Consider the following 7,945-nt stretch of genomic DNA (forward strand, 5'->3'; position numbering starts at 1 on the left):
TTCTAGAGTTGTGGCTCTTTGAAAATTTTGAAGAAAACACATTTGTGTATTTTCGTATTTTGGTACTTATGTGTTATTGTTTGGATTTTTTTCATTTTCTATTTCAGTGTGATGTATGCAATAACATTTGTGTTATTTGTTTGGTAGGAAGAACTACAATAGATAAGACAACAATACATTTGAGATTGGATTCTCGATGTTGACAACATCCACAGGCATGACATCCTTCAATACTACGACATCTTTGTTAAAAGTTAGTTGTTATCGAAGTTCTTTGATGATATTGTAAAGCACTTCCAAGAGCAAAATTATGGATTGAACAAGAATGAAATGAATATGGTAGATCCCCTGATTTTTTGTAATGGGTGCCCACATGAAGGACAAAGTTGTTGTTGAAGTTTAACTAAATATTAATTTGGAACTCTATTGTTCATTTATATGTTGACAGTTTTTATATATCTGCAACTGTAGTGTAGAAATTGCAACAATACTTCCTACATTTGAATGCTTGAGTTCCCACTTATTTAAGCTTTGATGTAATTTATAATTTTGAAGGACCAAAACCACTCACGTTAGTCAATATACAATGTTCAGGTTATGGAAATTGTATGATGTAGAATGTGTGTAAGTGAATGCATTGTGTGATCACAAAACCATATTGAAATGTTTTTTAAAAGATGCAATTGCAGTCCAAAATTTACAATACTAGTTCCCAGATAATAATTCTTAACTCCCCACTTATTGATGAGTTGAGAATTTTGAAAACTTTCAAGCAACATAAGCATAGACTATGGTGGATATGCAGTGTTTCGTTTATTGAAATTGTATGAAGGACAATGTGTGTTATGATATTTTAATTTTTTAACCACCTGCAAGAGCAATTAGGAATTTGTAACACTACTCCCCACATATCATTACTTACGGGTTGAGTTGATGATTTTGACAATTGTCAAGTAAGACAAGCACCGACGTTGGTAAATGAAAATTGGATGATGAAAAATTTCTTAAAGTGGGTGAATTGTGTGATCCCAATACCATATTTAACTTAATTTTAAAAAAATCTGCAACATCGGAACATAATGTCAAACTTAACTCCCCACATATTAATGTTTGACTCCCCAATTATGTATGACATGAGTATTTTGGCAGTTGTCATGTAAGAAAAAAACCCACTCACTTAAGTGAATGAAGAATGGATGACGGACAATTTGTTTAAGTAGGTGAATTGTGTGATCCCAATACGATATTTAACCTAGTTTTAAAAAAATTTGTAACCTCAAAACATAATATCCAACTTAACTCCCCACATTTTAATGTTTAACTCCCCACTTACGTATGACATGAGTATTTTGGCAATTGTCAAGTAAGAAAGCACCCACGTTAGTGAATGGAAATTGAATGATGGAAAATTTGTTTAAGTGGGTGAATTTTGTGATCCCAATATGATATTTAATTTAATTTTAAAAATATCTGGAACCTGGAAACATAATGTCCAACTAAACTCCCCATATATTAATTCTTGAGTCCCCAGTAACGTATGACTTGAGTATTTTGTCAATTGTCAAGTAAGAAAGCACCCACGTAAGTGAATGGAGATTGAATGATGAAACATTTATTTAAGTGGGTGAATTGTGTGATCCCAATACGATATTTAAATTAGTTTTAAAAATATCTGCAACCTGGATACATAATGTTCAACTTAACTCCCCACATATTAATTCTTGACTCCCCACTTAAGTTACTACTAGAAATTCTCATATTACATGAGATTTTTTTTTTTGCAAATTTGTTAAAAAAAATTGCAAGAAAAGACTTTTTTCTGCCATTTTTTCTAAGAATTTTAATTGGTAGGTAATTCCTTCGTGGGTAATCATTTCCTATAAAATTATAAAATTTGCAAGTATTTCCTACAAAATTTGTTGCGAAAAGTGTTTTATACAAAATATTTTGCAAGAAAATTGGTAGCAATTTCTTGCAAATTTTTTTTCACAACAAAATTTGTAAGTATTTTCTACGAAAAAATTTTCAAAACAAAATTGGCAGGAAATATGAGTTTTTTTAGTAGTGAGTATGCTTTGAGTATTTTGTCAATTGTCAAGTATAAAAGCACCCACGTTAGTGAATGAAGATTGGATGATGGAACATTTGTTTAAGTGGGTGAATTGTGTGATCTCAATACGATATTTAAATTAGTTTTAAAAATATCTGCAACCTGGATACATAATGTTCAACTTAACTCCCCACATATTAATTCCTGACTCCCCAATTATGTATGACTTGAGTATTTTGTCAATTGTCAAGTAAGAAAGCACACACATCAGTTAATGGAAATTGAAAGACGGAAAGTTTGTTTAAGTAAGTGAATTGTGTGATCCCAATACGATATTTAATTAATTTTAAAAATATCTACAACCTGGATACATAATGTTTATCTTAACTCCCCATATATTAATTCCTGACTCCCAGTTACGTATGACTTGAGTATTTCGTAAATTGTCAAGTAAGAAAGCACCTACGTCAATCAATGGAAATTGGAAGATGGAAAAGTTTTTTAAGTGGATGAATTGTGAGATCCCAATACAATATTTAAATTGGTTTTAAAAATATCTGCAACTTCGATACAAAATGTTCAACTTAACTCCCCACATATTAATTCTTGACTCCTCAATTACATATGACTTGAGTATTTTGTCAATTGTTAAGTAAGAAAACACCCACGTCAGTAAATGAAACTTGGAATATGGAAAATTTGTTTAAGTGGGTGAATTGTGTGATCCCAATACGATATTTAATTTAATTTTAAAAATATCTGGAACCTGGAAACATAATGTCCAACTAAACTCCCCACATATTAATTCTTGAGTCCCCAGTAACGTATGACTTGAGTATTTTGTCAATTGTCAAGTAAGAAAGCACCCACGTTAGTGAATGGAGATTGAATGATGGAAAATTTGTTCAAGTGGGTGAATTGTGTGATTCCAATACGATATTTAAATTAGTTTTCTAAATATCTGTAACCGGGAAACATAATGTTCAAATTAACTCCCCACATACTAATTCTTGACTCTCCACTTTAGTATGACTTGAGTATTTTGTCAATTGTCAAGTAAGAAAGCACCTACGTTAGTGAATGGAGATTGGCTGATGGAAAATTTGTTTAAGTGGATGAATTGTGAGATCACAATATGATATTTAAATTAGTTTTAAAAATATCTACAACTGGGAAACGTAATGTTCAACTTAACTCCCCACATAATAATTCCCTACTTCTAGTTACGTACGAGTGGAGTATTTTGTCAATTGTCAAGTAATAAAGCACCCACGTCAGTTAATGGAAATTGGAAAATGGAAAATTTGTTTAAGTGAGTGAATAATGTGAACCCAATACCATATTTAAATTAGTTTTAAAAAAAATCTGCAACCTCAAAACATAATATCCAACTTCACTCCCCACATATTAATGCTTGACTCCCCACTTACGGATGACATGCAAATTTTGATAATTTCAAACATTCAACAAAGACCAAGGGTCAGTGTTTTGGTTATGCATTTTGGTAGATAGAAAATTTGTGATAGTTACTACATTACTTGATGAAAAATAGATTTTGTACCTTTTTAAATATCTGCGACCTCGGAACATAATTTCCAACTTTACTCCCCACATATTAATGGTTCACTCTCCACTTACGAATGACTTGGGGATTTTGATAATTTTAAAAAACCACAAGTATCCATCATGGTCAATATTTAATGTTTTGGTGACTGCATGTTGTCATCAAATTACCACAATTTTATATTTCTTTACAACCTGCAAGTGTAGTCTACATTTTCTACTAGTACTCCCCACATGTTAATGCTTTACTCCCCAAATATGGAAGATTTGACAACTTGAACAATTTGAAAGAGCCACAAACACCCACGATGGTGAATATTCAGTGTTTATTAAATGGACATTGAATGGTGCAAAATTTGTGTAAGTGACTGCATTATGTTATCACATATCCATATTTCAGTTCTTGTAAATTCTGCAACTTCGTTCCACAATTTGTAACTTGACTGCCCATATATGTAGTCTTTACTCCCCACTTATAGATTGTAAGACTCGTGAAAATTAAATAATTAAATAAATAATTAATAAATAAATGCGGGTAGTGGGACCTTTTAAAGCATTAATTATTGATTTATATGATGTGGAAAAGTACTAGTTCAAATGGTTGAGAGTACTTGGTTGTGTGAGAGAATTTGGGTTTAAGTCATAAGTATGCCATTTGTGTGTTATTTAATTTATTATTATTTTTATTAATATGCTTGACCATGTTGGGTGATAATATAATCATAGAATTATATTAAATATCATGAAACATGAATTGGTTAAATAGTTGTGCATGGAATTAACATTGGTGTGAGTATGGGTTCGAACCTTGATAGATACAAATTTATTTTCTTTTTGCTAAAATTAGTTTAGCATGAAGGTGAAAGGGTAGAGAAACCCTAGTTGACAATGGGCAGCCAAGGGAGGTTGGAAAACAACCACTAAATGGACCTTGAATGGTAATTAAACTCTAGTTAATGGCAATTTTCGTTTTAGTGCATTAATCTACCATTAAGGTATCATTAAAAGACAAATTTTGGGTGAGAAGAAGGATTTTTGTGCTTGTCTTCGTATCATACTCAAAGGAATACGAAATTGGAGAGTGATCAAAGAGGAACTGCCAAGAATATACCTTTTTAGCAAAGGAATCCAGGTTAGGGGAGCTTTTACGTGCTAACTTTATTTTAAATTGATTCACATGCTAAATAGAGTAACCTTACGCGTTATCTTTATTTTAAATTGGAATGGCATGCTAAATAAAGTAACTTCATGCGTTGATTAATTTAAGTCTGATTGGTATGCTGAATTTGGTATGATCTTGATTGATATTTTGTTTCCTTTTAATTTGTATGTTTCTGGGAATTTCTAGAAATAGTTTGGTGGGTGATGAATTACCGCCAGACGATCTTGTCCTTTCTAGGTCATTTAGGGTTCCTACAGAAATAGACAATTTGAGCACTGTTGACCGCCCTTGCTAGAGTTGACTGGTTGACTAGTCTTGACTTTCTAACAGTCCATTGAGAGATTGCCACATGTCAAGGAAGTCTCTCCATTAGGGTTTGACTGTCATGAGTGGTTGCGCGAAGGTTACGGGGTTGCCGCGGTGGCGGCAGAAACGCCGAAGGGGTTGAACCCATGGCTGTTGCAGAAAAATGGAGGTGGGTTCGCATTCCAGAATTACCACAGTGCCGCATGAATAGTTAAGGTTGTAGGTGCTGGTGCGCACTGGTACGGGGGTTGCTGGTGATTCGTGTAAAACCCGAGAAATTTAAATAATTAATTAAATAATTATTTAATAAATGCGGATAGTAAGAGCCTTTAAGGCATTTAATGTGGATTGCTATGACGTGGAAAAGTAGTAGCTCAAGTGATTGAGGGTACTTAATTGTGTGAGAGAGCTTGGGTTCAAGTCCTATGTATGCCATTTGTGTGTTGTTTAAATTATTATTATTTTTGATAATATGCTTGACCATGTTGAGTGATAATATAATCATAGAATTATATTAATCATCACGAAACATGAATTGGTTAAATGGTTGTGTATTGAGTTGGCATTAGCATGGTAATGGGTTTAAACCTTGGTAGAATCATTTTAAGCTTCCTTTTTGCCAAAATTTCTTGTGGCATGAAGGTGAAGGGGCATAGGAACCCTAGCTAGCCAAAGAGCAGCCAAAAGTGACTGAAAAACAACTCATAATGGAATTTGAATGGCAATTACATTCATTTTAATGCCATTTTCGTTTTTGGCCATTAACCACAATTAAGGACCATAATAAAAAGGCAAACTAAATCAATTGGAAGGGTTTTTGAGACTGGAAAATTAGAGTGTTGTAAGGAACACGAATTCAGAGGAAACAAAGTGATTAGAGAGTAAGCAAAGGAGCTAAATTGGGTTGGAGCCAAGGGAGGAAATTGGTGATCAAGGAAGAACTCTGGAATCATATATTTTAAAGCGAGAAATCCCATTTAGGGAAGTTATACCGCGTTTAATTGTAGTTCTATGAATAATTGCATGATTTATAACTCATTATGTATGATTTATCCCTTGCATTGCTTGAGAATCGTGTTTCTGGAATTTTTTCAGAAACCGCCTGACGGGTGATGAATTTCCGCCAGGCGACTCATACCATTTTAACTGCATTTCTAGGTTGCGAAGGGAAACCTCCTAGCGGCATGAACAGGACCGCCAGACAATGCTTGTTGTTCAACCCAATTTTGGGTTTTCTTTTATGAAGGGCCTGGCGGTATTGATTAAACCGCCAGGCGACGCGAGCCATGAGGCCTTATTTTGATGTTTTTTCTGGATTCTGGGCCGATTTGGACTAGTAGGAAGTGTAATAAGATTATTAATTAACCAAATCGAAGTGAAAACTTGTGAAATTTGGGGCGTGATAAGCATTAAAATTGGGGGAATGAGACATACTCACATTTTAGGGTTTCATAATTGGGAATTTCTATAGTGGTAGCAATCTAAGGGGAAAATGTGAATGAATTCGTGAATGGGAAGTGTTAGGAATGAACTGTAGTCCCAATAATTGGGTTCGTATCCTATAGAGTTAGAAATTGATGGAAATTAGAGTTGTAGTGAAGGGGGAAAGGTTCATTGGTACAGGAATCGCCTGGCGGCACCCATTTGGCCGCCAGGCGCCATACCAGGCGATGCACGTTGTATTCTGTTCACAAAAAACGCTATTTTTCGTACTTTTCGCGCACAGAAACCGTCGGGCGGTAGTTTAGTCCCGCCAGGCGCCACATCCTCACTTCTGGGCGCTAGGCGCCACCATGTTCTTCTGGTTCACGCAGTTTTCGTAAAACCGCATTTCCCAGTTCGTTAACCGTCTGATTTAGGTGAAATTTTGACAGGTGGTCCATAACACATAGTTCTTCACTTTGAACGGTGGAGATTGGATTTGGATGTCAGTAGCTAGAGATATATGTTACTCAATATTGCTGATTTTGGAGTCATTGAAATGCATGAATAACCTCTTCATAAGTTTAAGTAACTTCTAATGAAGCATGATTGGGTTATGTGGTATGTCTCTATCAATTTGAATGTTCCTTTAGGTTAGTCACATGTGGAGAATTGGTTTGGTGAAGGCATGGGTGTCCATATTAAATTGCATTGGTGCATAAGATCATGTACTTAAAATTGTTAGAGTGTTGCTGCTTATATTTTGTTTGAGCATGCTTGGGATGGTCTATATGACTAGAGGATGAATGCACATGTGAGGTGCTACGAGTCTTGGAACATTATAGAAGGCAATGCTTTTCATTAGGTGTACTTTAGAATGTGAGCAAACTGTGTGAAATGTGCTTGAACCTAAACTAAAACCAGTAATGCGCAAGTACTGGTGTAGCGCCTGGCGGTGGTGATCGACCCGCCAAGCGACAACGTAGAAATAGGGGGGTTCTGAATCACGATGGCGCCTGGTGGTAAGGTGGAGTGCGCCAGGTGATTTTGCTGCAGCAGATTGGTGTTATGCTTGCTATGATGTGCATGATCTACTAGGCTTCTAGGATATCTTAAAGGTTGGCTTGTTGGTGTTCCTTGAGTTGAGCTCGGAACGTATCCCTTGTGGGTTAAGCACGTGACATTCCTCGAGTTGAGCTCAGAATGACATCCCTCGAGTTGAGCTCGGGATGACAGATGAACATGAGGAACCCTTGAGTTGAGATCGAGTTGGCGAGTGTTGCCGGTGTGAGTGTGCTAGTTGTGGCCACTATGGATGGGTCTAGATAGATGGCCCTCCTCAGTAGTTGACTGACGAGTTTGGTAGTCTTGGGATGTTACGGATTATGTTCGTATATGGGAATTCTACCTGGTGTTACGGTGTATGATCCGTAACATGGTTT

Source organism: Vigna unguiculata, chromosome 10 (genome assembly GCF_004118075.2).
Source record: "Vigna unguiculata cultivar IT97K-499-35 chromosome 10, ASM411807v1, whole genome shotgun sequence".
In the NCBI taxonomy this organism is placed as follows: Eukaryota; Viridiplantae; Streptophyta; class Magnoliopsida; order Fabales; family Fabaceae; genus Vigna; species Vigna unguiculata.